The sequence below is a fragment of the Triticum dicoccoides genome, chromosome 1A (assembly GCF_002162155.2).
Source record: "Triticum dicoccoides isolate Atlit2015 ecotype Zavitan chromosome 1A, WEW_v2.0, whole genome shotgun sequence".
Classification (NCBI taxonomy): domain Eukaryota; kingdom Viridiplantae; phylum Streptophyta; class Magnoliopsida; order Poales; family Poaceae; genus Triticum; species Triticum dicoccoides.
In genome coordinates, this window is record NC_041380.1 from 568,804,082 (window position 1) to 568,811,946 (window position 7,865).

Here is a 7,865-nt window from a genome sequence, read left to right on the forward strand (position 1 = left end):
ATCCTCCCCTCCCGCCTCAAGGGCCGCCCGCTCCCGCTCCTGTCCCTCCCGCTCCGCCTCGCCATGCTCTCCGCGGCCTCCGCCCTCCACGCCGTCTTCGCCCCGCGCGCCGCCACCTTCGCCTACCGCGCCCGCCACGCCGCCGTCCGCTACCTCCGCGCCAGCCCTTCGCCCCCCGCCATGTCCGTCGCCTTCTCGCCGCCATCTCCGGCAAGGTCGACGACCCGGGGTTCCTGGACTATCTGCGCGAGCTCTTCCTTTCCGATGCGATAGCCTTCGAGCTCGGCGGCTCCGAGCTCTGCCGCGGGCTCCCTCAAGAGTCCGAGCTCACCAGCACGCTGCTCAACATATTCTTTGATCCTGTGGATAGAGAGGTGATGGCCATTCGGGAGGAGGTGCACAGAAAGAATCCTAGAGTCAAGGATAAGAGCCTTCGGCATACGCCTGTGAGAGTGTATGCGGTCCGGTATCTCGACGAGACGATGGTTGTGACGTCCGGGTCGAAGATGCTCACACTTGAGGTCAGAGATAGGATCCTCACAGTGTTGGAGAGGGGCTTGGAGGTGAAGCTTGACAGGTTTGGTAGCTCAGTGCACAGTGCAATGTCAGAGAAGATGGAATTCCTGGGGATGGAGTTCCAAGCTGTGCCGCCATCAGTCTTACACCCTCCCATGTCTGAGAAGGCCAAGAGGGCAAGAAAGATGTATCTGAAGAGGAAGGCAGCAGAGGCACAGGAGCTGAAGAATGCCCGGGAGACACGGAGGAAGAAGCTTGGGTTGAAGATACTGAACCACCTGTTCAAGAAGGTGAGGCGTGGGCATGAGTTCGAGTTGGGCTTCCGAATTGAGGATGAAGTGTCCCAGGAGTTCAAGGGTTGGGCAGAGGAGACAGTGGTCGAATACTTCAAGTCACAGGAGCATCGCCGTTATTGGCACCGATTGTTCACATCCGGTGACTTCTTTTCACTAAATAGGGTTAGGGATCAGTTGCCACCAGCATTGGTGGACTCCTATGATCAATTACAGGAAACACTCGACAGGTTCTTGATGCCGAGGAGGGGCCACGGCATGAGTGAGGATGAGGAGATGCTAACAGAGGAGGAGGATGAGAGACAGTACGAGAAGAGGATTGTTGAGGACTTGACAGAGTTGAAGATGAGAGTCAATGCACCAATAGAGCTTGTAAGAAAGGCAGTAAAGTTGGCTGGGTTCACAAATTCCATGGGACGGCCACGGCCAATAAAGCTACTCATCTGTCTGGACGATGCAGATATCATCAAATGGTATGCTGGTGTGGGAGGAGGTGGCTAGATTTCTTCTGCTGCTGTCGAAATTTCAAGATGGTCAAGATTGTTGTGAGTTACCACTTGAGGTTCTCCTGCTTCTTGACATTGGCGGAGAAGCATGAGTGCACCAAGAGGCAAGCAATTAGCCATTATACAAAGGATTTGAAGGTGACAAATGAAAATGGAGTGGCAGAAGTGTACTTCCCAACAGAGAGGGAGATCAAGATGATGGGTGATAAGAATCTCTCTGATCCAAAGCCTGTAGATGGAGCCTTGACAATGATCTTGGTCAGATTGGCAGTCGATGACACCTCCCTTTCGTGCCTGGCACATTTTTGTGCTGGAACAGAAACTGCCCTTTACCGAATACGTCTTCTGCAGAATCGCCTAAATGTAGACCCTTTGAATGAAAAGAAGTGGGTCCAAGGACTAAGTGCCATTCATGAGAGTCTGAACAAGAAATGCCTCCCACTGTGCTCCATGCATGCAAGCGATCTACTTCTTGGCAAGATTACTCTCCAAGATATTGATTGTACTCAGTTTGTTGATGTGATGTGAAATGAAGAAAAACAACCTCCACGTTACCTCGTTCAAAACACACAGCTCACATAAAGATGCAACAATGCTGCAGTGCTTGCCAAATGTATTTAGTGTTGATTGCATTTGGTGGAGTTAGATCAGCATTGTACATATCCTGGATATCCATGCTGTCATTGGGCAGAACAAATATGGATTAATATTTTTTCCAGAGGTATGTGTTCCTCATTCGTGACTGTCCTGATCGGGAAGTGCTACATGTCACAACATCATTAGCTGAATCTTTGATTCTGTTGTCTATTTTCTGTTCAGGAATGATGTGGCATGATAGTTACCACTGCATGTGCAAACTAACATCATATCAATGTTACTCAGGTATTTCTCTCTTTCAACAGCTCTGTTCAAATCAGATGCTAATTGTTTTCAACTCACTGCACATTTTTTGTATAGATACGTTTGTTTTGAGCGTAAGTACACAGCAATACAACTAGTATGCGACCAAGTGATGCTAGAAACTGATTCAATCTCATTGGAGCAAGCCGTCAATTCTGAAGCCTATGCTTTATCTGCTCTAGGTGCTGTGTTTAGGGAAATAAAGTTTCGGCTTAGATGTATCTGGGGTAGGTATAAAACACTGTCCAAGATCTTGTAATCAAGCAGCGCACACATTAGCTGCGTATGGTAGGGGCTTAAGTATTGGGTCTTGTGTAATATGGCTTGGTCAATTCCCAAACTTTGTATCAGATGCTGTAGCTGGTAACTTGCCCAGCAACACCATGTAATGGAATGCAACTGTGTTCCTTTCAAAAAAAAATTCACCCTACAAAATATTTGGCTAGCTAAAATTTCGGCCAAGGTTTTGCTCGCCTATGAGTTGGCCAATGTTGACAAGAAAATGGAGTAGAGTCAGCAAGTTGGTATGGGTGTGCCAATTTTTGTTTCTGGCCATGACCAAAAAAAATTGGTAGGGCTGGTTGTGGATACCAAGCAAACATACCCATATATCTTCCTAGAAGTAGCGGAACATATGCCACCTGAGAAAGATTTATTAATTATCATGTCTGTTATTATGAAGTATACCACATGCTTCCATGTCTGTGATTATATTAAATAAATTCAGGGAATAGATTCTGCAATAGTTACCTTTGTGTTGTGGTAAGTGCAAATATATCTAGCATACTTTTGCTCTTATATGGAGAAAAAGCTTTGGATAGTGAGAATATGAGTGGGTCACATTTCTAGTCATACTAGAAAGCTCTCAAGCTGAAGAATGATTACCTAATTGCGTGTTTTTTTGTGAGGACAGGAGGAGAGGACTGCAGCCACTTCCCTTGCTATGCGATGGTTGATTCACTAAAATTTGAGGCAGTTCTGGTAAATCAATCAACTTTGTCTGAGACTGAAATATTCGTAAAATCTTGCTTGATTATCTCAATTCAAAAAACTTTAGTTATCACAGGTTTTGCATTTATGAAGGAAAGGGGCCGATTGAGTTTTTTACTATATTTCAGAACTTGGTTATATTCAAGGTCAGACTTTTACTAACTCATTCTGTTAAGCTTCACTGCCAAATATATCATTTTACTGTGACAATGTATGCACCCTTACATTGTGAAAAATATCAATAATGCAGGGTGGTGCTAGTACTGGTTATAACAAATATGTCTTGGAAAATGGAACTGAGGATGATACGTATTCGGAAAACAGGGTTGCACTTTTCTAGCTTCAAGTTTAGTACCAGAAAATATGCAAGCAATTCAAGTTGACACGGTACATTCTGTTTCAATCTATCTTCACTGGGCATGGCATGGCATTATGTTCGTGTTATGGCACTTTCTCTTAGCTCCTATATTTATGCCACTTGCTACATGTTGTAAGTTTGATATTGTACTTCTTACCAGGCAGCACCATCGCCGAACTCTTCTTATTGTTACATACTACACGATGGAGACACGGTAATTACTTGGGTTGGGAACCTAAGCTCGTCAATGGACCACGGGCTTGCTGAGAGGCAGGTATGACTTATGAGGAATGCTCTTCAAGACCATCATGTCATGGGAATGTGTTTGATCGTTCAAATGAGCTGCTATGCTGCCACATCACCTTCATTGACTTAATATGATAGTTAATTTATCTGAATTTGTTTCTATTTCCCAATCTTGTCTACTCCCTCCGCACCATAATGTAAGACGTTTTTTGACACTAGTAGTTTTTTGACACTATACTAGTGTTAAAAAACGTCTTACATTATGAGACGGAGGGAGTAGTTTTCATGTAATACAGTTATGGACAGTTAGTCCCTACAAGCATCTGTACCATGTTGTGGACATGTTTACATTTTCTTGTTTTTTTGGTGAAAATTGACAATTCTGATCTTGCCATGAAACTTCAGCGAAAAACAACCCCTTCCTGAAACTTAGCCAAATCTAACCCTTTATAGGTCAGTGCTAGCCACCCTGGCATTGAGGCAGCACAACCCCAGCACTACTTAGCACCATGGTCAATTGTGATGAGGTGCCCATCATCACTGGTGGCCGGGACGGTTGACCTTTCTACGTGTATAAGTTCAGCGCCATTGAGCGTGCCTTGCCCTACCCGACCTAAACGCCAAGGATCCTAGCCCTTACCCTGACCGCTGCTGGCAGGCCACCCTTCCACTCATGCAGCCCCCATGTGCAGCCGAGAGAATATCCAGTGGAGACCAAGTTTCGGTGGAAACAGGTGAAAATCAATTGAAAAGCATCGTTCTAATGTTTCCAAATTTCTTTTAAAAAATACAGTGTAACATGCTTCACGAACATTGTGAAATTACTGAAAAAGGCTTTCGCCCCGCTTTATATATAAAGCAAACCACCAGAGCCACAAGATCCAACATAGGTTCACACACACACACGCACAGGTAGAACATTGTGAAATTTCAAAATCAAATTTGATTTCAGTTGTGAGTATCAGTCTCTGAATGCGGAGACAGTTAACTGAAGCGTGTTGAAGTGTAGCAGCGATTGAAGTTCAGATAACGAATGGCTGATGAAGGCGGGGTGATAAGTCAGGATCAGCGATTCTAGTTTGAGCTCCAGTTACCATTGAGTGATTTACCTTCTCGTTTAATTATCAAAGAGCTACTGACAGCTTCTTATTACTCGCTGTAACTCGAACCCTCTTTATATGTTGATCAGCTGGAAATGAGAAGAGAGAAAACTATGAATTTAGATTATCATAGCATAGCGTAGTTACTCTCTTCAATCCGTTGCGATCTCAACTACCCACGGACCCTACTTCCAGCGACCAAAATTCCCCCAAATTCGTCCAAATCCGCGAGCGAGGCGTGACAAAGGTAGCCAGAGCAAGTGTTCCTTGGCGGCGATTCGGGCTGGGAGGTGCGGTGGTTCTCTGATATGGTAAAATCCAACCCCTCCTCTCCCCAATTTTGTTGGCGGCAGTGGTGTGATCTGGTGGCGTTCGATGGCGGTAGAAAATTCGGGTACAGAGTGAGTGTCTAGAACAGGTTGCGGGCAAACCTTTTGCTCGTGGTGCAATCCTTGGCTCTATCTTACTCCATGTGCCATAGGAAGCGATTGTGTGGTGGCAGCAGGATCTGATCTTGATTCGGGTTTCTGGAAATCTTCCAGTGTAAAATTCTACTTCAAGTCTCAGATCGAGATGGGGCAGACGCGCAACCAAGCTGCGGTGGCAGGCAGCTACAGAGAAACTGGAAGCCGATCTCAAAGTAATGAAGGAGGATATTTCTGGCTTCAGGAAGCGGCAGCAGACAGCAAGGATATTCGTGCACAGATGATTACTATTGACACTCTTGATTCTTTGATGCAGAAGTACCTAGGCACACAAAATTCACACTCTAAAGCCACTGTGACTGAAACAGAAGGTACGTCCCAAACAAAATCTGCTAGAGTTACTGCATCAGTTCCTGAGAAAGTTCAGTTAGCAACAACTACCGTTCTAACTAATGTTCCTCTTGCATGTCCACCATCTTACAGTATGCCACCAAATTTACCCATGTCACAAATGCATCAGGCTAGTATGATTGATAGTGTTACCTTCTCTGTCAGAACGGCTCAAGGTGGGTTCCCTGGTATTCATACTATTCAGCCCAACGGATTACATGTGCCAGGCCATTTTCAAATTCCACCTATTGTACAGCCAAATCTATACGTCTTTGATAATTTCGAACAACAATCTGCTCCTATGGTTTGGCCTCCTAATACTGTTCCACAACTGGCTTGTAATTCAAACAACCCTCCTGTACCTCCACATCATTTTAGTCATGTCACTGGACATTTCTTCCTCCACCACCTGTCATTGTTGGAGTTCAACAGCAAAAACCTATGTTCAGTAAACCTGGCATAGAGATTGATAGAAATGAGAGAGTACACTAGCTAGGGGGTATTTCTCATTATGCTGATGCTGTTTTAAAAGGACCCAGGTTGGAAGTACCTTTATTTGCTGACGATGATCTCATTGGATGGTTGCAACAATGTGAGAAATTCTTTGACATGTCTGATACTCCATATGAACAATGGGTTAACATTGCAACTGGACATTTTTATGGCAGAGCAAATGTGTGGTTAAAGAATATATGTGTCCCATGGCAAATGATAATAAAAACCATGCAGGAGAGCTGCATGTGATATATTAAAGAAGATGCAGAAGCCAGGGAAAGAACCCCAAAGTACAAACGTTTAGATGACCAGAGTACGACCTCAGCCTCAAAATCGGAGAAAAAGAACCCCGAAGTACAAACATTTACATGACCAGAGTACGACCACAGCCTCAAAACCAAACCCTAGATCACTAGCCTACCCATGAGAGTAGGGACCAGTAAGGAGGAGAGAAATTATGGAATGCAGCTAAATCCAAAACTAATCTCCTCCTTGACCTGGCTGATGAACACATTCTATCAGAGTGAAAATTTTCTCAAACACACGACCGTTTCTCTATCTCCAGATTGCCCAAACAGTCAAAACACAGAGGCAGCTGACTTTCTTCTTGTCTTTCCTCTGATACATGTTCAAAGCAGCCCTCCACCAGTCCAACACACTCATATCCGTCGTGGGGATGGAGGCCTGTAGGTTTGCCCATTGAAGAAGCATGTTCCAAATTATGTTGATGACCGCACATTTCATAAAGAGATGGTTCCAATTCTCTTGAGAAGAGTTGCACCGCGCATTTCACTGGTCCTTCCAGAAAAGACAACTTTTACCATTACCAATTATGACCTTTGTGGTAGCATTGAAAATAGCTGTGGCTCGCTCATCAACCTGGGAGCCAATTTTAAATCTCATTTGCCTATTGGCAGTTCTGGTTCTCCAAACTCTTCGCGCCAACAGAGCCATATGCATAATGTCCAGTTGAGAATGCCAAGCCCACCCAATGATTTTGGCCGACATGTGACCCAGTTAACAAGGCAATGCCCCCCAGCAACCGAATCTGTACCTTTCCAGAGAAAGGCACGGTGAATTTTGTCGATTGCCTTGAAAAACCAAGGCGGTGGCTGGATGAACATCAACTGAAAGACAGGGATGGCAGTTAGCACTGCTTGCACCAGAGTATTGCACCTTAGGTAAGAAAATAAGTTCTCCAATTGGCAAGCTTGTTCCGTACGATGTCAATTACTGCTCTCAGGTCTGCTTTTCTAATCTTTCTAAAATGAAGAGGGAGACCAATATATCTGATGGGAAAGTGCTTAACTTGACAGCACAGAATATTGCAAATGTCCTGCGCCAAGTCGCCTTGCGTCAAGATGGGAGAGATAGAACTTTTGCTCAGGTTGCAACATAGGCCAGTGGCGCCCCCAAATATGTCCAGCAGTTCCTTCACCGCATGGGCCTCATTGACGGAAGCCTTAAGAAAGAGAATGACATCATCCATGTAAAGGGACATACAATGAGGGATGTGCAGTAGCTTGCAGAGGAGGCCCTCTTCATCAGCCATGGCAAATGATCAGTTGGCAAGATTTCTGTAATATGATTGCAAATAGATTTACTCAAGCAAATGCACATGAAGCTGTGGAGTTATTGAAGAACAT

At 44.8% G+C, this 7,865-nt stretch overlaps 1 pseudogene; it reads left to right on the plus strand.

Annotated features, from left to right (window-relative positions):
• The window catches only part of LOC119355644, a 4,829-nt pseudogene extending 647 nt beyond the window's left edge, over positions 1–4,182 (plus strand).
• The last annotated feature ends 3,683 nt before the right edge of the window (positions 4,183–7,865 follow it).